This window comes from Oryctolagus cuniculus, chromosome 5, assembly GCF_051225735.1.
Source record: "Oryctolagus cuniculus isolate XC-2025 breed Fujian yellow rabbit chromosome 5, ASM5122573v1, whole genome shotgun sequence".
In the NCBI taxonomy this organism is placed as follows: domain Eukaryota; kingdom Metazoa; phylum Chordata; class Mammalia; order Lagomorpha; family Leporidae; genus Oryctolagus; species Oryctolagus cuniculus.
In genome coordinates, this window is record NC_142871.1 from 154,938,108 (window position 1) to 154,963,004 (window position 24,897).

General features: G+C 41.0%; 1 pseudogene; it reads left to right on the forward strand.

The window, feature by feature from the left end:
• Positions 1-1,181: 1,181 nt before the first annotated feature.
• LOC149126809 (glyceraldehyde-3-phosphate dehydrogenase pseudogene) lies at positions 1,182-2,062 on the forward strand (annotated as a pseudogene).
• The last annotated feature ends 22,835 nt before the right edge of the window (positions 2,063-24,897 follow it).

Consider the following 24,897-nt stretch of genomic DNA (forward strand, 5'->3'; position numbering starts at 1 on the left):
CAAAGTCTGGTAAGAAAGTCCATTTTAAAATGGAGTTAGTTGACCATGATTCGATGGAGAGGGCTCCACCTTAGTATGTCATCTGCTCATCCTGACATGTAACAGGGAAAACTAGGATGGGCCGCATGGGAAATCATGGCATTTCCTTCACAATTTCTCTGCAAATCTAAAGCCAATATGAAGCAAAACTTTTATCATAAAACATTACTTTTTCAGACATCTGCTTGTTTACTTATTTGTAACATTAAAATAACAGGATTAAATAGACAGATTAGCAGAGAAAAACACTGGAAAGCTTTCCCCTGGTCCAGTGGGCCCACAGTTCAGTGTTAGCTATTCTTTAACTGAGTTTAGTTTACACAATGCTCAGGGAAAGGGGGGAAGTCAATTCACATTGCAATTTAATATGAAAGCTTAACAGAGTCACATATATCACCTGATCTATGACTGTCAGACACACATTATATTATACTCCACTGAAAACATGAAGCAATTAAACTGAATTTTCTGGACAGCAAAAACGTGTTTGCCATTGGCGTAGCAAAACCAAAAGCAAACTTGGAGCTATTTTTTTTAAAGTTTATTCTATGGAAAAGGAAAGGGAGAGGGAGGGAAGGAATGAATCTTCCATCTACTGGTTCACTCCACACATAGCCGTAATGGCCAAGACTGTGCCAGACTGAAGCTAAGATCCAGGAGCTTCTTCCACATCTCCCACATCATGCAGGGACCCAAACACTTGGGCCATCCTCTGCTGCTTTCCCAGTCACAAAACTTAATGAAGATGGAACTGTAATAGTTACAAAAGGGGTTCTCTGTTACTCATGGGAAAGCATTGGAAGATGGTGCAAGTCCTTGGGCCCTGCACCCTTGTGGGAGATCTGGATGAAGTTCCTGGCTTATGGATTAGGCCTGGCACAGACATGATCCTTTCATGCATTTGGGAACTTATCCAGTGGATAAAAGATCTTTCAGCCTCTGCCTCTCCCTCTCTGTAACTCTAACTTTCAAATGGATGAATAAATAAAAATTTTTAAAAAAGAAAACTTAATGAAGATGTAACCTTAATAGTTACAAAAGGGGGTTCTCTGCTCTTCCTCATTTGGCAGACAGCTGCATCTTCCTGTGTAGCACCAGAGGTGAAGGCTGGAGTGAATGAATTAGGATGTATTAGGTGACTGGTCAACAGGACTGCTTTTAATTCTGGCCAAGTGGATGGTGTTGCCATCACTGATCCCATTTTTGATCCCAGCTACATAGCCTACATATTCTAGTATGTTTCCATCCACAGCAAGTTGAATGGCACAGCCAAGGCTGACAACAGACAGGAAACTTCTTTTCAATGGGAATCCATATTCTAGGAGAAGAACCCACTAACATCAAATAGGCTGAGTCTGGTACATACTAGGTTATGGAGTCCACTGGTGTCTTCCACCACCATGGAGAAGGCCAGGGATCACTTGAAGGGTGGAACAAAAAGGATCATCATCTCTGCCCCCTCTGCTGATGTCTTATGTTTGTGATGAGTATGAACCATGAGAAATACACCACCACCCTCAAAATGGCCAAAAATGCCTCCTATACAACCAACAGCTTAGTACCCCTGGAATAGATTATCCATGACAATTTTGGCAACATGGAGAGACTCACGAACACTGTCTATTCCCATCACTGTCACCTAGAAGGTTGTGGATGTCTCTTCCAGGAATTTATGGTGTGATGGCTGCAGAGCTTTCCAGGTCATCTCTGCGTCCACTGGTGCTACCAAGGCCATAGGCACAGTCATTCTTCAGCTGAATGGGAAAATCATGGGTGCGACCACCAAGTGCCCACACTCAATATGGTGGATGTGGATCTGACCCATCATGTGCAGAAAGCTTCCAAATTTGATGAAAACTAAAAGGTGCTAAAGTAGGTTTTAGAAGGTGCCTGAAAGGCATCCTCAGTTACACTGTAGACCAGATTGTCTTCTGCCAATTTAACAGTGACACCCACTTCTCTACCTTTATGCTGGAGAGGCATTACCCTCAATGACCATTTGTCAAGCTTGTTTCCTGTATAACAATGAATTTGGCCACAGAAACAGAGTGGTCCACAAGGCCTCCAGGAAGTAAGATCTCCTGTATCATGAGTCCCAGGGAGATCACTAGCCCCACTGTGGCCACCATAGGAAGAGAGGGGCCTTTAGCTCATGGAGATTCCCTGTCCCCACCCAGTCCCCAGTACGTCGAGAATCTCTCCTCTTCACAGTTTCCATCCAAGATCCCCTGGAGAAGAGGGGGGCTTAGGGAGCCCTACTTTGTCATTTATCATCAGTAAAACCCAATACATCCACTCAAAATGATAGTCAAAATGTAATGGTTGAGGGGATATTTGAGAAGAAACAAATACCAAGGCAAATAAGATGACATCATGGATGCCTAGGGGATAGAAACAAAGTATACCTTTTATGGAAGAAAAAGAGTCAGAATAATTAAATTTATGGCATTTATCTAAGAGGGCAGCAACATTCATGTATTTCTGAGGACAGTGATTTATCAAGGACAAGAGGCTGCTCTGCTGAGGAGCCATGTCAAGGCCCCCTCCACATCACTGTTCTTCAGGCTGTAGATGAAGTATGGGGCTGACCACAGGGAACAATGAGTCACAGCACAACTGAGGTAGACTCCAAGTCCTGTTCCACAGAACAAGGAGAAAACCCAGGGGCGAGAACCATGGGTGGAGCATGCTTTATGCTTGCTTGCATTGGAGGACATGTTCATTATGGAGGTCAAAATCTGAGAGTAAGGGAAGATAAGCTGAGTAGTGGAAACAAATCCTTCAATATAGTTGACACATACAAGATGTCGTTGATGAGGGGATCTGAATGGGTCCTCTTGAGAACCTCAGCCAGTTCACAGAAAGGGATTTTAGTGCCAGTAGAGAAGGTCAATTGCATCATGAGGAAAGTATGGACCAGGCTAAACCTGTTCCTTAGTGGTGAACCAAGACATGCAAATCAGGCCACAGAAGAAGGGGTTCATGATGACTCCAGTTCAGTGGCTGGCAGATGGGCTCAAACTATTCATAAGCCTTTGTGGTCAGGTGTAAATGGTCTGTTACAACAATAATCTTAAAAATACACCTGAGTGAGATATCTTCTCTAGGGAATATCACTGCTGTATTTGGTTGTATACCAACATTCTGGGGACTATAGAAGTGAAACACATCAACAAAGGACAAGTTGAAGAGGAAGGAATACATGAAGGTGTGGAGGTAGTAGTCAGAGCTGATGGTTAGGATGATGAGCAGGTTCCCAAACACGGTGACTAGGTATATGGACAACAATAGTCCAAAGAGCAGGGGCTCCAGTTCAAGGTCTGCTGAGAGGCCCAGGAGGAGGAATTCTGATACTCCTGTGTGGTTTTCTTCTTCCATGCGTCTGACGTATCTGCTGGGGAAGGAGGCAAAACAATGTTCGATGAACAGTACATTGGCATCTCAGCCAGATATCATTACAAAATTACCCCATTGGATGGATGTCCCCTCCCTCTATTGAGTCCTGCCATTGTAGTGATAAATTCAGACAAATAGTCCATTTAATTTTTAAATGGGTAAATTTAAATAAGAAATCCATATATGGCTTGCACCATGGCTCAATAGGCTAATCCTCTGCCTGAGGCGCCAGAACCCCAGGTTCTAGTCCAAGTCGGGGTGCCGGATTCTGTCCTGGTTGCTCGTCTTCCAGTCCAGCTCTCTGCTGTGGCCCAGGAGTGCAGCGGAGGATGGCCCAAGTCCTTGGGCCCTGCACCCGCATGGGAGACCAGGAGAAGCACCTGGCTCCTGGCTTTGGATCAGCGCTGTGTGCCGACCATGGCAGCCATTGGGGGGATGAACCAATGGAAAAAGGAAGACCTTTCTCTCTGTCTCTCTCTCTCTCACTATCCACTCTGCCTGCCAAAAAAAATAAAAGAAATCCATGTATGACATAAATGAAAATTTCTCCAACAAAACTGAGATTTTATTTTTTTTTATTTTTTTAAACATTTATTTAGTAAATTGAAATTTCCAAAGTACAGCTTATGGATTACAATGGCTTTTTCCCCCTCATAACTTCCCATCCACCTGCACCCCTCCCATTTCCTGCTCCCTCTCCTGTTCCATTGACATCAAGATTCATTTTCAATTCTCTTTATATACAGAAGATCAATTTACTATATATTAAGTAAAGATTTCATCAGTTTGCACCCACACAGAAACACAAAGTGAAAAATACTGTTTCAGTACTAGTTATAGCATTGCTTCACATTGGACAACATATTAAGGACAGAGTTGCTGCTTGAGGAGTAAGTACACAGTGACTCCTGTTGTTGACTTAACAAATTGACACTCTTGTTTATGGCATCAGTAATCTCCCTAGGCTCTAGTCATGAGTTGCCAAGGTTATGGAAGCCTTTCGAGTTCACCAACTCTGATCTTATTTAGACAAGGTCAGTCAAAGTGGAAGTTCTCTCCTCCCTTCAGAGAAAGGTACCTCCTTCTTTGATGGCCTGTTCTTTCTACTGGAATCTCACTCACAGAGATCTTTCATTTAGGTTTGTTTGTTTGTTTGTTTTGCCAGAGTGTCTTGGCTTTCCATGCCTGAAATACTCTCATAGGCTCTTCAGCCAGATCTGAATGCCTTAAGGGCTGATTCTGAGGCCAGAGTGCTATTTAGGACATCTGCCATTCTACGACTCTGCTGTGTATCCCGCTTCCCATGTTGGATCGTTCTCTCCCATTTTATTCTATCAGTTAGTATTATTCAGACACTAGTCTTGTTTGCATGATCCCTTTGACTCTTAGACCTATCAGTGTGATCAATTGTGAACTGAAATTGATCACTTGGACTAGTGAGATGGCATTGGTACATGCCACCTTGATGGGATTGTATTGGAATCCCCTGGCATGATTCTAACTCCACCATTTGGGGTAAGTCCAATTGAGCATGTCCCAAATTGTACATCTCCTCCCTCTCTTATTCGCACTCTGATATTTAACAGGGATCCCTTCTCAGTTAACTTTAAACACCTAAGAATATTTGTGTGTTAATTACAGAGTTCAACCAATAGTATTAACTAGAACAAAAAAAATACTAAAAGGCATAAAGTATTTAATTGTACATCAGCAGTCAGGACAAAGGCTGATCAAGTCACTGTTTCTCATAGAGTCCCTTTCACTTCAACAGGTTTCCTTTTAGATGCTCGGTTAGTTGTCACCGATCAGGGAGAACATATATTTGTCCCTTTGGGACTGGCTTATTTCACTCAGCTTGATGTTTTCCAGATTCCTCCATTTGGTTGCAAATGACCAGATTTCATTGTTTTTGACTGCTGTATAGTATTCTATAGAGTACATGTCCCATAATTCCTTTATCCAGTCTACTGTTGATGGGCATTTGGGTTGGTTCCAGGTCTTAGCTATTGTGAATTGAACTGCCATAAACATTAAGGTGCAGACAGCTTTTTTGTTTGCCAATTTAATTTCCTTTGGGTAAATTCCAAGGTGTGGGATGGCTGGGTTGTATGGTAGGGTTATAGTAAGGTTTCTGAGGAATCTCCAGACTGACTTCCATAGTGGCTTGACCAGTTTGCATCCCCACCAACAGTGGGTTAGTTTTCCTTTTTCCCCACATCCTCACCAGCATCTGTTGTTGGTAGATTTCTGAATGTGAGCCATTCTAACCGGGGTGAGGTAAAAGAGAAATCAAAATAAAATATTGGAAATGAAGAATTCAATAAATCAAATAAAATGTGCTGGAAAGCCTTAACAGCAGACTCAGAGAGGCAGAAAAAAGAATATCTGAGTTAGAAGACAATCTGAAAATTCTACAGTCAGATAAAAAAGAAAAAGAAGAAATTAGAAAACTAAAAAACAGTGTTGGAGATTTATGGGATACTATCAAACAACCCAACATATGGGTCTTAGGAGTTCCTGAAGGCATGGAAAGAGAGAATGGATTAGAAGACCTTTTTAGTGAAATAATTACAGAAAACTTCCATAATTAGCAGAAAGAAAGGGACATCAAAGTACAGGAAGCACATAAAACTTTTCATAGAAATGACCAGAAAAATCAAACTCTCCACAATAAAACATAAAGAAAAGATTCTAAAATATGCATAAGAGCAACACCAGATTACTTTCAGAGGATCTCCAATTAGACTCACAGCTGACTTCTCATCAGAAATCCTACAGGTAAGGGACAATGTCGAAATATAGTCTACCTCTTAAGAGGAAAATACTGTTAACCCAGAATACTGTGCTCTACAAAGCTCTCATTTGAGAATAAAGGTGAAATAAAGACCTTCCATAACAAATTGAAAGAATCTGTCACCACGCATCCAGCCTTACAAAAGAAGCCTAAGGATGTGCTACACACAGAAACATGGTCATCAACATGAAAGAAGTTGAAGGCAGAAAATCTCCCAGTAAAAGTACAAAGGAAATCCAAAGTAAACAACAGGAACACTCAGGGAAAAGCAGCAGGAAAACGGAACTTAATCTGTTTTTTCTTCTGTATCCCTTAGATTTCAGAATATTCTGTCAGTGGGAAGTTAGGCACATGTTAATACAGTCTGTTTTTGACTCTTTTTTAAAAGGCAACATTGATTATATTGACCATTGTTTTCCCTTCACTTATTATATACCATTTGTATGATTATAGTGTTAAGTCTTTGTTCTTATATCTTTGGGCAGAAGAGTGTATCAGTTATTGTAATTCAATTTTTTCCTGTCTTTGAAGCTCAGTTCATAAGTGTATTGCTGCCACAAAAGAAAATACTTGGGTTTGCATTACTTGAATACTTGAAAACTGAAATTGATTAAGATACATTATGTCATGAATTAGGTTTTTATCTCTGGATAAAATTAGAAATGAAATAAAGATTTGAACTACTTAAAGGATGAAAATAATGATTGTGCATATAAGCAGTGTGAACACTTTTGTATTTTAGGTATACAAAATTCAAGTCTTTACTAGATTTTTCTCCTGAAATCCTGCTCTTCTTTTCTGTGCTTCATGCATTCACTCTTATTATTGATGTTGTAAAACAGCAGGGTTAAAGTGGCATTATATCTGTGTTCATTATGAATCCAATAGCTTTTCTAGGTAGGAAAAAAAATAGTCTCAAAACTACTCTTAGAGGCCAGTGCCGTGGCTCACTAGGCTAATCCTCTGCCTGCGGCGCTGGCACCCCATGTTCTAGTCCTGGTTGGGGCACTGGGTTCTAGTCCCAGTTGCCCCTCTTCCAGTCAAGCTCTCTGCTGTGGCCTGGGAGGGCAGTGGAGGACAGCCCAAGTGCTTGGGCCCTGCACCCACATGGGAGACCAGGAGGAGGCACCCGGCTCCTGGCTTCAGATCAGCACAGTGTGCCAGCCGTAGCGGCCATTTGGGGGGTGAACCAATGGAAAGGAAGACCTTTCTCTCTGTCTCTCTCTCTTTCACTGTCTAACTCTGCCTGTCAAAAAAAAAATACTCTTAGTGTCATATGTAAAAATACTGTTAGTGTTAATATGTTACCCACTAATGGTATTTTAGATACCTTTAATCATTTTAATAAGAAATCTATAAAAATTTTAAACACTGCATACTATATTTGAACTAGTTAGTGAAGAGTAAGAAAAAAACTCTTATTGACACTGTAGATATTCCATCAGCTAAATTTCAAAATCTTTTTTTAACTTTTAATAAATATAAATTTCCAAAGTACAACTTTTGAATTATAGCAGCTTTTCCCCTCATAACGTCCTTCCCTCCTGCAACCATCCCATTCTTCATCAAGATTCATTTTCAATTATCTTTATATACAGAAGATCAACATAGTATATACTAAGTAAATATTTCAACAGTTTGCACCCACACAGACACACAAAGTATAAAGTACTGTTTGAGTAGTAGTTTTACCATTAATTTGCATAGTACAACACATTAAGGACAGAGATCCTACATGGGGAGTAAGTGCACAGTGACTCCTGTTGTTGATTTAACAATTGACACTCTTATTTATTTATTTATTTATTTATTGACAGGCAGAATTAGCGAGAGAGACAGAGAGAAAGGTCTTCCTTCCATTGGTTCACCCCCCAAATGGCTGCTACGGCCAGCACGCTGCGCCAGGAGCCAGGTGCTTCCTCCTGGTCTCCCATGCAGGTGCAGGGCCCAAGCACTTGGGCCATCCTCCACTGCCTTCCTGGACCACAGTAGAGAGCTGGACTGGAAGAGGGGCAACTGGGACAGAATCCGACGCCCCAGCTGGAACTAGAACCCGGGGTGCTGGCGCCACAGGCGGAGGATTATCCTGACACTCTTATTTATGACGTCAGTAATCACCCAAGGCTTGTCATGAGCTGCCAAGCCTATGGAAGCCTCTTGAGTCCGCCAACTCTGATCTTATTTAGACAAGGACATAATCAAAGTGGAAGTTCTCGCCTCCCTTCAAAGAAAGGTACCTCCTTCTTTAATGGCCCGTTCTTTCCGCTGGGATCTCACTCACAGAGATCTTTAATTTAGGTCTTCTTTTTTTTTGCCAGAGTGTCTAGGCTCCACACCTGAAATACTTTCATGGGCTTTTTAGCCAGATCAGAATGCCTTAAGGGCTGATTCTGAGGCCAGAGTGCTGTTTAGGACATCTGCCATTCTATGAGTCTTTTGTGTATCCCACTTCCCATGTTGGACTGTTCTCTCCTTTTTAAAAATTTCAAAATCTTTAATAAAAGAACTTTCTGAAATAGGTTGAGACCCTGTGACATGGAAATAACCCCAGAAGCAGTGGAGAACTTGTGAAGACATTTACTTGGCATGGTTATGGTTGTGGTGTGGTCATACTTAAATACAGATAGTGACTCACTGACATTTTTCTTGCCTAATAATCTAAATAGTGTCCTGCATCTATCTGTACTAAAATAACTATAAATTAATGGAATCTACAAAGAAGAAACTTTATGCCTATACTGTATTCAGGAACCTTCGTACGGCTAGGTAAAGTTTCCATGATACAAAGTATTTGGATTTAAAAATTTACTATTATAAGGAAGAATACATGGCATTATTCATTGTGCTTAAATGATAACTTGCTTATTGAGTTTCAGAAGAAAAAAAATAAAATGAGCAATTATCACTGAGTTAGCTATAATGTTAAATTGGCAAGTTGTGACATAAAACTTAAATCTGTGTTTCTCAAATATGAACCATGGTAGTCTAATGCTGCTCTGTATACACTGTAAGTGCTACAAATAGTCTCAGTACTGAACATGTATTGATAACTCTCAAATGAATGCAATATTTGATGCAGGTGTTTTGAAATGCCTCAGAAAGCACCTGAGTGTGAATTTGTTAATCTGGTAATGAAGATACTTCCTGTTCTTTTGTTGTTGTTCCATATTTTCATGTTTAAATTTGAATTTTTATATTTTTACTATTGTTAAGTACAATTTGTCCAATGTTTAAGTACAATTTGTTCAACTGTTAAAATGGGGTTGTCAGTGAAGAAACTTAAAAACACCTCACTCATGAAATGGCTTAAGTAAAAACTATATTTTGTGTTTTATGATCATACACTATTAATGATCCATATTCCTGTCTAAATATGTGATATGTTTAAGTTTTGCTTCTGTCTAATAAAGCTTTTTTCCATTGATTAAGTGAAGGAATGTATCTTTTTAAAGACATTTATATTTTGTAAATAAAAATTAATTGAAGTAAAAAAGAAAAAATCATTTGTTTATTTAAACAAATTTTGTATTCTATTTATTCTAGTCCTATTTGGATTCATTCATAAGCCAAGCCAAGAGCTAGAATGGAAACCAAGGTTAGTGCTATTATGAGTTTGAATTATTTATGAGATACATGGTAGAGACAGAAGAGGATAAATTTCCAAATAACATAAGAGAAATGTAATCTCTACGAGGAAAGTACTATTGAAAAGGGTAGGTGGGCTGATCCTATTGGGTCAAATCCGCATTTGTAAGGATTGTTATTTCTCTGTAATGTGAGTTGTGTTAATCAAAATGTACTGATGACTGAAAATAGTAAGATAGATACATTGACAATTAGAAATATGATTAGATTAATTATTCTTGCCTTGCTCTAACACCCTACCTTACCACCAAATCTAACTCTAACCATAAACCCTCCTTCTAAGCCTAATCATAAAATATAACCCGTAACTCTAACCCTAATCCTAAACCATAAAAATAACCTTAAACCTAACCCCTAACCCTAAACATTAATCAAGCCTCACTCCTAATGCTAACCCTAAACACAAGTCCTTGCCCTAACCCTAAACTTAACCCTAACCTGAAAATCTATGACTAAACCTAAACCCAAATTCCAACTGTAATAGTAAACCCTAAGCCGGCGCCGTGGCTCAATAGGCTAATCCTCCACCTTGCGGCGCCGGCACACCGGGTTCTAGTCCCGGTTGGGGCGCCGGATTCTGTCCCGGTTGCCCCTCTTCCAGGCCAGCTCTCTGCTATGGCCAGGGAGTGCAGTGGAGGATGGCCCAGGTGCTTGGGCCCTGCACCCCATGGGAGACCAGGAAAAGCACCTGGCTCCTGGCTCCTGCCAGGATCAGCGCGGTGCGCCGGCTGCAGCGGCGGCCATTGGAGGGTGAACCAGCGGCAAAAGGAAGACCTTTCTCTCTGTCTCTCTCTCTCACTGTCCACTCTGCCTGTCAAAAAAAAAAAAAAAAAAAAAAAAAAAAAAAAAAAAAAAATAGTAAACCCTAAACCCTAACTGTAAACCTAACCATAACCATTAACCTGAACCCTAAACCTAAACCCTAACTCTAATCCTACCCCAACCCAACCCAACCCTAACCCTGAACATTAATCCTAACCTGTTACCCTAACCCTAACCCAACCCTATCCCTAAACTTAATCCTAAACCTAAACCCAATGCCTATCCCTAACCCTAAACATTAATCCTAACCTGTTACCCTAACCCTAACCCAACCCTATCCCTAAACTTAATCCTAAACCTAAACCCAATGCCTATTCCTAACCCTAAATACTAAGCCTAAACCCTATCCCTAAACTTAAACTCAAATCTTACCCCTAACCCCTACACCCTAAGCCCTAAATCTGAACTCTAACCCTAACACTAACCCTAACCTTAACCTTAAATGCTAACCATATACCTAATTCCTAAACCATAACCATAACTATAACCTCTACCTCTTACCCTTGAACTTTTAGCTCTGACCCTAATCCATATCTTAATACTAAACAATAACCCCAAACCCTATTTTTATTATTTTTCCTTGTGCCACTTACTAGCTGTTAAATATTTGTTCATCATGAATCTCTGTAACTCAAACTCATAAGTACCTTGTATGATTATTCTTTAAGTCAATACCATGCCCACTCCTGTTCTTACAACATCAATTACATAAAATCACTTAGAAAATGGTAGGGTGAAAACCCTTGGAAACATAGATCTGAAAACCATCAACAATAATAAATTTAAAGCAATAGCATGGTAAAGAAATATATGCAACAACCATGATATTTGTTTCAGAAAATCAAGGGTGATCAACAGTCATCCATGGGAGATATCACATTCACAGAATCTTGGGAAAACACCACCTGATTATCCCAACTGATGCAGAAAAAGCTTGAACAAATCCAACACCATTACTTGACAAAAGCACCCATTAACTTGGTAAAGAAGGCAATTTCCAGTCCTGGCATTGTGCTGCAGCAGGTTAAGCTGATGCTTGTTATGCCTACACTCTGTATCAGTCTGCTGATTTGAATCACAATTTCTCTACATGCCTGACCCAGCTTCCTGATAATGTTCCTGGGAGGCTGTGGATAATGGCTCAAGTATCTGGGCTCCTGACACCCAAAGTGGGAGACTGAGATGGAGTACCAGACTCCTGAATTCAGCTTCGCCAACTAGGAACTGTGGTGGGTATTTTGGGAAGCTCATTCTCTCTCCCTCATTTCCTTCCTCCCCATCACTCTCCCTTTGAAATAAAATACATAAATCTTAAACATACAGGGAGAGAATTTCCCCAACAGGAGAGAATATTTGCGGAAACCTCACAGCAAACACTACACTCAATGATCTTCCCGGGAAGCTCTAGGCCTGAGAGGAGGAGCAAGGCACAGACACTCTCTTTACCTCTGTATTCAATATCACACTTGACATTCTCCCTAGAGCAATGAGGCAAGAAAAAGAAAGAACATATTAAAAGATGCAAAATAATAGTTTTAGAGCCAGTAGACAAGTTCAGCAAAGTTCAAACCCAACATCCAAACTCAAAAATTAGTTTCACAAGGCCAGCATTGTGGCACAACAGGTTATGGCCTGCAGTGCCAGCATCCCATATGGGCACCGGTTCAAGTCCCAGTGGTCCACTTCCAATCCAGCTCCCTGCTAATGCACCTGGGAAAGCAGTAGAGGACAGCCCAAGTCCTTGGGTCCCTGCACCCATGTAGGAGACTTTGGAAGAAGCTCCTGGCTCCTAGCTTCAGATGGAAAATTTCTCTTTCATTTTAGTGTCCACATATAAGGGAGAATATGTGATATTTGTCTTTCTGGGTCCATCTTATTTCATACTCCAGCATGTCTTCCAGTTGTCTCCATTTTGCTGCAAATGGTAGAATTTCTTCCTTTTTTATATCGAAATAAAATTCCATTGTGTGTGTGTGTGTGTGTGTGTATGTACACACCACATTTTCTTTATCCATTCATCTGATGATGCACAACTTGGTCGATTCCAAATTTTGGCTATTTTGAATAGAGCTGCTATAAACATGATGGATCTAAAAATTTGTTTAAAGGAAAACAAACAAGGAGAAGGAAAGAAATGTGTATCAGTACCACAAATGCAGTTTTGTAAAACTTTGTCTTATACCTCGGTCAAATCAATGGTTAAGAATATCATACTACTATAATTAATAATCTGTGATTATGTTAAAATTTATATGGGTGAAAAAATAAAATTCCACTTTAAATAACAGCAACAATAATAATGAATAAATTTAATACCAGATAGAGACCTGCACAATAAAAATTATTATTAGTGAAGTAAACTTTAAAAAATCAAAATTAATACAGACTTATCATACTCATGCAATAGAAGACTTTAACAATTTTAAGACTGCAGTACTGCACAGAAAGGAATTCTGCACATTTAAAGTGATTCTTTTCACAATGAGCCATGTATTGGGAAATTATCCTAAGATTCACATGAAATTTCAAGGGACACTAAATGGCTAAAGCAATCCTGAAAAAAAAAAAAACATAAATTAAGGAGATCTGTATATCCCAATTTCAAATATTAACACCGAACAAAGTAATTCAAAAAATGTATGATACTGGCATAAACAGAATGACTCATGAAATTTAACTGAGTACAGAAATGAAACCATACACCTATGGGAACTGATTTTTGACAATGGGCCAATGCCATTGAAACAGTAGATAACTGGCCTACTGTTTAAGGCACCATTCAGGACATCTGTGTTCCATATGGAGTGCCTACGACTGATGCCAACCTCCTGCTCCCAACTCCAGCTTCCTGCTAATGCAGACCCAGGGAAGCAGAGGTAATGGAAAATTTTCTTTTGCACCTGTCACCAGTGTGAGAGACCCAGATTAATTTTCTGGCTCCCACTTTCAATACTCCTGCCATCTCGGCAGGCATCTGGAGAATGAACCAGAAGGTGGGAGCTGGCTCACTCACTCTGTTTCTCTCTCTCATACTGATATGGAATAGGTAGCTGGGTGAGCTGGAGGTCACAAACCACACAGCCCTGCCACATGTAATTGTACCTTATCTGTCAATCAGAACATTATCCTTCCCAGGATGCCTTATTTTTATCTGGCACCTGGGGAAGGGTCACCATGTAAATTATGTATATTAAGCTCCATGTCATCCAGGTTACCATACTACCTCATGAAATGAAGTGCCAGGAGGGGATCACTCTGTCTTCCATTGGAGGCAAAGATGAGTGAGTATGCACCCCCCTTCACTGACCCTCACCCATCCCCTTCTCTCTGTTGCACACAATTAAGCTATGCCAATCTGTGTGTGTGGTGTCTGCCTTTCTATCTTTGAAATAAACTTTATCAGAGCTGGTGCTGTGGCATAGCGGGTAAAGTCACCTGCAGTGCCAGCATCCCATATGGGCACTGGTTCGAGTCTCAGCTGCTCCACTTCTCATCCAGCTCTCTTCTATGGCCTGGGAAAGCAGTAGAAAATGGCCCAAGTGCTTGGGCCCCTATACCCATGTGAGAGACCTGGAGGAAGCTCCTGGCTCCTGGCTTCCGGCTTCTGATTGCCACATACCAGCCATTGCGGCCATCTGAGGAGTGCACCAGTGGATGGAAGATCTCTCTCTCTCTCTCTCTCTCTCTCTCTCCCTCCCTCCCTCTCCCTCTCCCTCTATGTAACTCTGTCTTTCAAATAAATAAATAAAACTTTAAAAAATAAATAAAATAAACTATTACTTGTGTACCATATACATACCTGTCCTTAATATGTATTTTTTTAGTAAAAGGCAAGACCTGGATTAATATTAAACCCCACTTTTCCCATATCACCAACATTCAACATAGAACCTCTGTGATCAGACTATGGGATTTTTCCTACAACAACCAATTCTCAGACAGCAGGTAAAATTCTAGAGTTCGATCTAATGACATAATCTATCTGGTGCTAGCATCAGACGCACCGGATAATGGCTCAGTCGCACTTCACTGCCCTACTTCTGATATTAGATGCAGGATTCCACTTTACCAGTAACCTCTGACAAGTTTACCACAATCAGATGTTCCCACAATCCTCTTCTTGGTTTTGATCATCTGCTAGAGTAGCTCAAAGAATCCAGGCAAACAGGATACTTGCAAATGATTTACTGCAGAGCCTGCTTTAAATGCTGAGATGAACAGCCAGCAGATGATGAGCACAAGATAAGGCAGAAAGATGGGGCTCTCACGCCCTCTCCAAGCAGCCTCCCTCCCAGCACTTCATGGTTAGCAACACAGAAGCTATCTGAACCCTGTCCTTTTGGAGTTCTTTGGAGGTTTCACCAAGTAACCACGATTGATTAAATCACTGGCCATTAATGATTGAGTCACTACCCTCCATATAAGTTGGGGAGAGTAAGTTTGGGACAGAGCAGAAAGCATTTTATCTGGAATTACAGGGATGGTTCCCCCAGCAACCAACAAGTCTGCTTCTTTCCAGGAGCCTCCAGCCATCAGTCACTAGCACAAAAAAGACAATCATTTCATACACCCCAAAGGCTTAATGAAATCTAACAGCTAGGAAAATCAAGGCAGAGGAGGCAAAATGTGTATTTATTGTTGTGTCACAACAACGCACAAAGTGGAAGAAGATACTTGATATTATATGTAAGAGTATGCTATCCAGAGTATATCTTACCTCTCTCTTTTTTTAAGATTTATTTTATTTATTAGAAAGGTAGTGTTAAAGATAGAAAGAAGGGGGGCCGGCGCCGTGGCTCACTTGGTTAATCCTCTGCCTGAGGCGCCAGCATCCCATATGGGCACTGGGTTCTAGTCCCAATTGCTCCTCTTCCAGTCCAGTTCTCTGCTATGGCCGGGGAAGGCAGTGGAGGATGACCCAAGTGCTTGGGCCCCTGCACCCACATGGGAGACCAGCAGGAAGCACCTGGCTCCTGGCTTTGGATCAGCGTAGCTCCGAGCACAGTGGCCATTTTGGGAGGTGAACCAATGAAAGAAAGACCTTTCTCTCTGTCTCTCTCTCTCTCGCTCACTGTCTAACTCTGTCAAATAAATTTAAAAAAGAGAGAGAGAGAGAGGAGGATTCCAAGATGGTGGATTAGGAAACAAAATACTGTGCTAGGGTAAGGATAAACAGTTTAAAAGAAAAAAGTGTAGGAAGTGCATTCTCAGGGGAGAATTGGAGAGAAAACCACACAGGAAATCCTGCAAAACGAAGAGGAACACTGTGGACACGTGTGGAGGGTGCAGATGTGCAGCACAAACAGGAACACTGTGCACAACTGCAGCAACTGAGAGCCAGAGTGGGCGGCAGCTTAGAGACCAAGGTGAGACCAGACTGCAGCAACCCGTGGTGATTAAGCTGGAGGGAGAGCATGGTGAGAGCTCAGACTGGAGCCCCAGGGGCTAGCAGTTGTTAGCAGTTGCCCATGGACTTAGTGGAAGTAGAGGGGGCATGTTTATCTTGCCCCAATTTCCCCACAACAGCACTGGCTGCCCAGCTGAGAAAGGGTAGGTGCCATCTGGGGTTTGGGCGGGAGCTATGGAAGACTTTGTGCAGGTGCACAGCACTCTGGCTGAGACAAGATGTCATCTTTTCAGCGGTACTGCTGGCAGTGACAGGGAGACAGCAATACTTGGCCAGTGGCTCTTGTGTGCACATGTGATCCACAGATTCTAGTGGAGGGGAAAATATGCAGTCTCCACTAATTTTGAGCCTGGCTGGGGGGTGACTGGGCAACCATCTAGGGTAATGAGGCACCACAGCCTCCCAGGATCAAGACATCTACATGGAACTGTCTTGGAGAACATCTTCCTCTCTGTTGACTGGACAGGCTGACAGGACAAACAGAAACCTCTGCAACCAGCTGTGCTGAGACCAAGGGGACTCAGTGGTTACTTGAGAAGGTGAAGGGTACAGCTGGGTCTCTGGGTAATCACTGGGTGCGACTCCACATGCTTGGAGCTCCTTGGTTGCCTAGAGCAGGTCATTGCAGTGGAAATGTGCTCACAGTGAGGACTGCACAGATCACTTGTGTGGTTCATATGGTGAGCAAAACACACTGGGGGCTAACACTCGGGCATTGAGATCTACCATGCCCAACTTGGGTGTTACCCTGGATAATTGCCCCACCCTCGAGCACTGATCAGTGCTCCCTGGCCACAACCACCACAAACCTCTTGGTATTCACTGAAAGTCCAGACATTCCACTAACCCATAGAGGCATGGCTCAAAGATAAAAGCCATCAGAGGAGAAAAACTAAAGTCAACTCTACAAATTCCTAAAAACAAAAGTGGAATTTCAAGAAACAATAAGGAAGACACCAAGACTGCCCCCAAAGGAAAACAACAACATATCAATATTAGAATGTGAAGATGAAGAGATTGAGGAAATGCTAGAAATAGAAATCAAATAATTAATTATAGGATTACTCAAAAGTAATCAGAAACAAATCCATGAACTAAAGAGAACCACACATGACATGAATGAAAACTTTTCCTATGAAACTGAGATTTTAATGTGAGATCAAGGGGGGCCAGCACTGTGGTGCAGCAGACTAAAGCCCCAGCCTGCAGTTTACTTTATATCTACTCAAAATGGATCAAAAATCTACAAAAATCTACTCAAAATGGATCAAAGATCTAAATCTACAACCTGATACCACCAAATTACTAGAGAACATTGAGGAAACACTGGAAGACACTGGCAAATGCAAAGATTTCTTGGAAAAGACCCCAGAAGTACAGGCAATTAAAGCCAAAATTGAAAAAAAAAATGTGATTACATCAAATTGAGAAGCTTCTGCACAGCAAAAGAAACATTCAGCAAAGTGAAGATGTAACTGACAGAATGGGAGAAAATATTTGCAAACTATACAACTAATAAAGGGTTAACATCCAGAATCTATAAAGAGCTCAAGAAATTCAATAATAACAAAACAAACAATCCAGTTAAGAAATGGGCAAAGAACTTGAAAAGGCATACAAATGGCCAACAGACATTTGAGAAAATGTTCAGGATCACTAACTATCAGGGAAATGCAAATCAAAACCACTGTGAGGTTCCACCTCACTCCAGTTAGAATGGCTCCCATACAGAAATCAACAAACAACAAATGCTGGCAAGGATGTAAGGGAAAATGTACCCTGTTCCACTGTTGGTGGCAGTGCAAACTGGTGCAGCCATTGTGGAAGAGAGTATGGCGATACCTCAGAAATCTGATTATAGATTTACCATATGATCCAGCCATTCCACTCCTGGAAATTTATCCAAACCAAAAGAAATCAGCATATGAGTTACCTGTACCCCCATGTTAGCAGAATAATTCACGATAGCTAAGACATGGAATCAACCCAGATGTTTATCAACTGTTGACTAGACAAAGAAATTGTGGTATACACTATGGAGTGCTACTCAGCTGTTTAAAAAAATCCTGTCTTTTGCAATAAAATGGAGACAACTGGAAACCTTTATATTTAGTGAAATAAGCCAGTCTCAAGAAAACAGATATCATATGTTTTCTCTGATCAGAGGTAACTATAGAGCACATAAAACATAATGTATTGGAGGGGCTGGTGCTGTGATGTAGCAGGTAAAGCCACTGCCTGCAGTGCCATTATCTCACATGGGTGCCAGTTTGAGTCCTGGCTGCTCTACTTCTGATCCAGCTCTCTGCTATGTCCTGGAAAGCCATAGAAGGCCCAAGTGCTTGGGCCCCTCCCTGTACCTGCATGGGAGACCCAGAGGAAGCTTCTAGCTCCTGGCTTCAGATCAGTGCAGCTCCAGCTGTTGCAGCCATCTGGGGAGTGAACCAGTGGATGGAAGATCTGTGTGTGTGTGTGTGTGTGCGCACGCACATACCTCTGCCTCTCTGTAACTCTGCCTTCAAATAAATAAATAATTTAAAAAAAACATCATGTGGGGCACAGTGGGTTAACACCCTGGCCTGAAACACCAGCATCCGATATGGGCGCCAGTTTGAGACCCAGCTGCTCCATTTATGATCCAGCTCTCTGCTATGGCCTGGAAAAACAATAGAAGACTGCCCAAGTCCTTGGGCCCCTGCACCTGCATGGGAGACCCGGGAGAAGCTCTTGGCTCCTGCTTCAGATGGGCGCAGCTCCAGCCATTGCGGCCAATTGCAGAGTGAACCATCAGATGGAGGACATCGCTCTCTCTATGCCTCTCCTCTCTCTGTGTAACTCTGACTTTCAAATAAATAAATCTTTAAAAAAACATAATGTATTGCAAAAATGGACATTTTGAGATTCAGTGATTATTTATAGCACTCATCTCTTCTATTGAGGAACAGTGCTTTTTTTTTTCCTTTCAAACTATTTGTTGAACTCTTTTAGTGTAGGGATAACTTTTTGATCATTAAGTAAACTGAAAGTAGATCTTTGTAAAATTTAAGAGTGGGAATGGGAGAGGGATGAGGAAGAAGGTTTGGAAAATGGGCCAGAGGAAGGGTAGGAGAGATCTGTTCATAATCTGAAAGGCAGAGTTACAGAGGGAGGGAAAGACAGACAGAGGGATCTTCCAACTTTGGATTCACTACCCTAAGTCAATGAAACAGCTGGATCTGGGTCAGGCTGAAGGCAGAAGCCAAGAATTCAACCCACATCTTCTGCTGAAATCCCAAGTGCATTAACAGGGAGCTGGATCAGAAGTGAAGCAACTGGGATTTGAACCAGCATTCATACAGGATGCCAACATTGCAGGTGGCAGCTTAACCCACCACATCACAATGACAGCCCTAGAAGTGAAGGCTTTGCGTAATTTTATTGAATTTTAAGTTTACATAGACTTTTAACTTTAAATAAGTGCTATTGGGGCTGGCACTGTGGCATAGAAGAAAGCTACCACCTATAGTGCTGGTATCCCATATGGTTGCCAGTTCAAGACCCAGCTGCTCCACTTCTAATTCAGCTCTCTGCTATGTCCTGGGAAAGCAGTAGAAGACGACCCAAATCCTTGGGCACCTGCATCTGAGTAGGAGAACTGGAAGACACTCCTGGCTCCTGGCTTCAGATGGGCCCATCTCCAGCCATTGCTGCCATTTGGAAAGTGAACCAGTGGATGGAAGACACCTCTCTCTCTCTCACTCGCTCTTGCTGTCTGCCTCTGCCTCTGCCTCTTTGTAACTATGCCTTTCAAATAAAATAAATAAATCTTTAAAAAAAAAAACTATGCTCAACAACTGATTACCGAAGTCCCAAACAGTTGAGCATTCAGCTATAAAAGTGAATTTAAACTGATTTCAGAAAAAACTTACTATTTCTGCACTCTTATGCCTAATTTTTTAAAGTATTTTCTATGCATTCTTGTGGCACAATTCCCTAAAAACACTATACTCCTGCTTCTCCTACTCAGGTAATCATTTTATTGGTACCTGTTTGATTTGAAACATTATGTTTTATCTTAATTATATAATTAAGACATTTTCATTATAGGAAATTTGGAAATATGAGCAGAAATGTAAAAAAATTGTATCATTTGTATAATAATTCTAGGCACTTCAGAATTTTATATCTCAGTAGTCTTAGTTATAGAAAACTAATGATTTCATCTGTGATAACTTCTTCTGTAACTTAAAACCATATAACTATAACTGTATATCAATAGGCTGAGGTTAACACTGTTAATTCACTATTCACTATTGGTGAGATATTTCTCTGTGGTATGCCTGCCTGTCCAGTTCATGGACTAAACTGCAAACATACTGAGCCAAGCTCTTTTATGCTTCCATGCTTTGACTGACGCAGGCCCCTCTGACCAGGATGTGCATTTTCTCTTTGATCATCTAGCTTTCAGTAAAACGTGGAGTATGATTTATTCCATGTGTCTACATCTGCATGTCTCTTAATTTCTTAAACTTTTTCGTTCATTATTGCACTCCTCTTGAAGTATTATTGGATATTTTCCCACCTAATTGTCTCCTTTCCTTCACTAAATTTTTTTTAACTTTTATTTAATGAATATAAATTTCCAAAGTACGACTTATGGATTACAATGGCTTCCCCCCCATAACATCCCTCCCACCCGCAACCCTCCCCTTCACTCCCTCTCCCCTTCCATTCACATCAAGATTCATTTTCGATTATCTTAATATACAGAAGATCAGCTTAGTATACATTAAGTAAAGATTTCAACAGTTTGCTCCCACACAGAAACATAAAGTGAAAAATGATAGATGATTTTTAAATGATGATGAAATCAGATCAGACCTATTGTCATGTTTAATCCCAGTGAGAGTCAAGTTGGGAATTGATAATTTCTTTTTTTTTTTTAACAGAAGATCAGTTTAGTATGCATTAAGTAAGGATTTCAACAGTTTGCACCCCCATAGAAAAACAAAGTGAAATATACTGTTGTTATAGCATTAAATCTCAATGTACAGCACATTAAGGACAGAGATCCTACATGAGGAGTAAGTGCACAGTGACTTCTGTTGTTGACTTTACAAATTGACACTCCTGACTATGGCATCAGTAATCTCCCTATGCACCAGTCATGAGTTTCCAAGGCTATGGAAGCCCTCTGAGTTCTCCGACTCTTATCTTGTTTAGACAAGGTCATAGTCAAAGTGGAGGTTCTCTCCTCCCTTCAGAGAAAGGTACCTCCTTCTTTGAAGACCTGTTCTTTCCACTGGGATCTCACTCACAGAGATCTTTTGCCAGAGTGTCTTGGCTTTCCATGCCTGAAATACTCTCATGGGCTCTTCAGCCAGATCGGAATGCCTTTAGGGCAGATTTTGAGGCCAGAGTGCTGTTTAGGACATCTGCCATTCTATGAGTCTGCTGAGTATCTCACTTCCCATGTTGGATCACTCTCCCCTTTATTTATTCTATTGGTTAGTGTTAGCAGGTACTAGACTTGTTTATGTGCTCCCTTTGACTCTTAGTCCTTTCATTATGATCAATTGTGAACTGAAATTGATCACTTGGAATAATGAGATGGCATTGGTACATGCCACCTTGAACCTTCACTAAATTTTAATACCATAAATATATTCTATAGCTGTTTATATATTGTATACATATTATATGTAAAAACAGTAAAACTTTTCCAATTCCAAGAAAGAACGGTTTTTGTTCATTTTGAGTAGTATCATCCCTGTCGAGAATGTGTATTCTAGCACAATGCCTGATTACAGTAAGCATTTTGTAGATACATGTTCAATATAAGCTTTTTTAAAAAAATATTTTATTTATTTGGAAGGCAGAATTAGAGAGAGGTAGAGGCAGAGAAAGAGAGCTCTTCCATCTGTTGGTTCAATTCCCCAAGTGGCTGTGACAGCTGGAGCTGGGCCAATCTGAAGCCAGGAGCCAGCAGCCAGGAGCCAAGAGCTTCTTCTGGGTTTCCCACATGGGTGTGAGAGCCCAAGCACTTGGACCATTTTATACTGCTTTCCCAGGTCATAGCAGAGAGCTGGATTGGAAGTGGAGCAGGTGGGTCTTGAATTGGAGCCCATATGGGATGCCAGATCTTGCAGGTGGCAGCTCTACCCACTACACCACAACACCAGCTCCTCAATATAATCTCGACTTTTGGAAATAACACAAAAGCTCTGTCTGCATAGAAGAAACAGAAGAAAATATCTATCTTAATATTTCAACCTGCTTCTGGGTTTGACTTGTCCCTTTTGCTTATGTAAGACACTTGTCCTAATTAGAATTATTTCTATTGAGAATGGCAGGTAGGCAGACTCCAAATGGCATGTGGTATTTTAATACATGTACAGATTATATAATATTCAAATCAGAATAAAGGTATCTAAATCCTCATTTACTACATTAATTATGAAGATGTTCAAAATTCCTTTAAGAAAAATGCACAGTACATTACCTGTATTTGCAATAAAACACCAGAATTTCTTCATCCTATATTACTATAAGTGCCCACTATCACTAATCAGACTTCTCCCATGCCTCCCTCTCCCCTACTCTTCTCTGCATCTGAACCATCATTCTACTTGCAACTTTTATTGGATTCTACATGAGTGAGATCACGTTGTAGTTGGCTTATTTCACTTAACATTATGACCTCCACACAGTTCCATCCATGTTGTCACAGGATTTCATCCTTTTTTTGTGGGTGATTGGTATTCCGTTGTGTGTATAGTATATATACACCATGATTTCTGTTCCATTCTAAGATAACAGACAACAAAAAGGTTCAAAGGATAAAAGGGCCAACCCAAAACACAGATCGTGAGTTGGTCTGGAAAGGGTAGAAGCGTAGTAAAATGGCTTTGAGTGCTGAAGGCTATGGATTTGTCCTGACTGATAAGAGGCTGGTGTGGTTTATTCACAAGTCAAACCTGGCAGCCGACACCATGGCTCAATAGGCTAATCCTCCACCTGTGGCGCCAGCACACCAGGTTCTAGTCCTGGTCGGGGTGCTGTATTCTGTCCTGGTTGCTCCTCTTCCAGTCCAGCTCTCTGCTGTGGCCCGGGAGTGCAGTGGAGGATGGCCCACGTCCTTGGGCCCTGCACCCACATGGGAGACCAGGAGAAGCACCTGGCTCCTGGCTTCAGATCAGCGCAGTGTGCCGGCCACAGCGGCCATTGGAGGGTGAACCAACGGTAAAGGAAGACCTTTCTCTCTGTCTCTCTCTCTCTCTCACTATCCACTCTGCCTGTCAAAAAAATAAATTAAAAAAAAAACTGGCAAACTTCACATTGTCTCTTATTTGTGGAAGTTAGAGCTTAAAATGTATGTGAATGTCATATAATTTGATATATAGTAATAAACATTGCTCCAGTGAATCATACCATGTAAATGACAGTGCTCATCTTTCCCCAAGCTATGATCATTGTCATGAATTCCTCACTTTATGAGATTAATACCTACATTCAAGAAAAATTAAATTAAATTTAAAAGTCCTTTTCAGAGATGGGTGTGTGCAGTAGCAATTAAGACATTCTTTGGGGTGCCTATGTCCCAAATCTAGACTCATGTCTAGGCTCCAGCTACTCACTCTATCTTCCTGCTAATGCACAATAAGGTAGAGAGCAAATGCTGACTCAAATAGTTGTGTCCCTAACACTCATAATGGAGAAACAGACTGAGCTCCCAGCTCCTGGCTTCAGTGTGATACTGCCCCCAGTTGTTGGAGGCATTTTGTTATTGAACTAGTGGATAGGAGATGTTTCTATCATTTTCTCTCTTTGCTTTTTAAATAAAGTAAATAAATAAAAATGTTAAAACCACAAAAATTCCTTTTATTTTATTCTTACTTTTCCTATTTGGAACAGCTTTTCTTTTGAAACCTGAAATTCTTGCATCACCCTAAAATAAAATACCAAAAACTGCAAGAACTAGGGTATTTGGTCAATTCAACCTACTCTACTTTTTTACAGTGAGAGGGCCTTAAATTTCTCTGCAGTGCTGTCTATATGGAATCAGTAATATAATCATTGCTTTTCATTTGAAAAATCTTGTAGACTATGAATTATTTTGGTCTTTATTATCAAAGCTTGGTCAGTAACGAGTAGGGAGGACAACTAGGTCTCAGGGCATGCTATAGTAATTCTAGGATAATAGCATTCTGCTCTAATGGGGCTCTATTAGACATAGATCATAATTAAGTCAGTGAAACAATGAGTTCAGAGGCCAGCATCATGGTGTAGCAAGTAAAGCCACTGCCTACTGCCTACGACACCAGCACCCCATATAGCCGCTGGTTCACGTCCTAGCTGCTCTACTTCCAATTCAGCTCCCTGCTAATGGCCTGAGAAAAGCAGCGGAGTACAGCCCATATGCTTTGGCCCCTGTTACCCACATGGGAGACTCCAATGTAGCTCTTGGCCCCTGACTTCAGCCTGGCCCAGCGCCAGCCATTATAGCCATTTAGAGGATAAACCAGCAGATGGAAAATCTGTCTCTCCTTCTCTCCCTCTCTGTAACTCTGCCTTCCAAATAATAAATAGTGCTATGATTACCCAAAATGAAACTTTCAAATACATATATATGATTGCTAATCAGGGCCCAGTATGCATTTGAGGAAAGAAGAAAGTGACTAAAACTCAAGTAAACAGGATTACTGAGTTCTACAGATGAAATAATTTACACAGTGTGTAACAACTATAAATGCCAAAGTTAATAAATTCTCTTGAGACTAATAAGAAATGTTTCCATTTACAGTTAACAAGTCAG